This window comes from Elephantulus edwardii, unplaced genomic scaffold (assembly GCF_000299155.1).
Source record: "Elephantulus edwardii isolate Elephantulus edwardi_28Jun2011 unplaced genomic scaffold, EleEdw1.0 scaffold00067, whole genome shotgun sequence".
Classification (NCBI taxonomy): Eukaryota; Metazoa; Chordata; class Mammalia; order Macroscelidea; family Macroscelididae; genus Elephantulus; species Elephantulus edwardii.
Window position 1 is genome coordinate 16,030,762 of NW_006399817.1, and position 560 is coordinate 16,031,321.

The 560-nt window shown below is 41.1% G+C and overlaps 1 pseudogene; it reads left to right on the forward strand.

Moving 5' to 3' along the window:
• Positions 1–140: 140 nt before the first annotated feature.
• The window catches only part of LOC102863903, an 18,789-nt pseudogene continuing 18,369 nt past the window's right edge, over positions 141–560 (forward strand).

Sequence of the window (560 nt, forward strand, 5' to 3'; positions counted from 1 at the left end):
TATCCTTCTATCTTCACAGGTGTGAACTGGTCCATGTTATACTGGGCAAATGCATGGGCTGCCCCTTCCCTGAGGAGATTGTCATTATTAAGTAGCAGTCAGACTTCATTAAACACTTCATTAAACTCTCCTGGAGGTGCATGAGTGATGAATTTAGCAGCTATGCGTACCTTCTCCTCATCCGCCACCCGATCCTCGAAGTTGGCCATCTTGGGCTGCTCTGCATATGCTATTTTCCAAGAGGAAGAGCCATGCCATTTGCGGGCCTGAGCTGCCCTGATGACCACCTCTCTCCCAGCCAGAAGTAAAAAAAAAATTAACAATCGTGTTTTCTCAATTACAGCTCTCCATTATTATTATTTATCTCCTGTAACATGCCTTTCCTTTTGGATGACTCCATGTTTCATTAAAAAAGTAGTCACTGTGAATAGTACTTGAAAATATTTGATAATTACATCCAACAGAAAGCGTAAAAAAGAATTTATTTTTGTTGTTATGTAGAATATAGAAGCAGACTCATTGTCGTCAAGACAGAACTGACTCAGCTGAGTTTCCAGTGG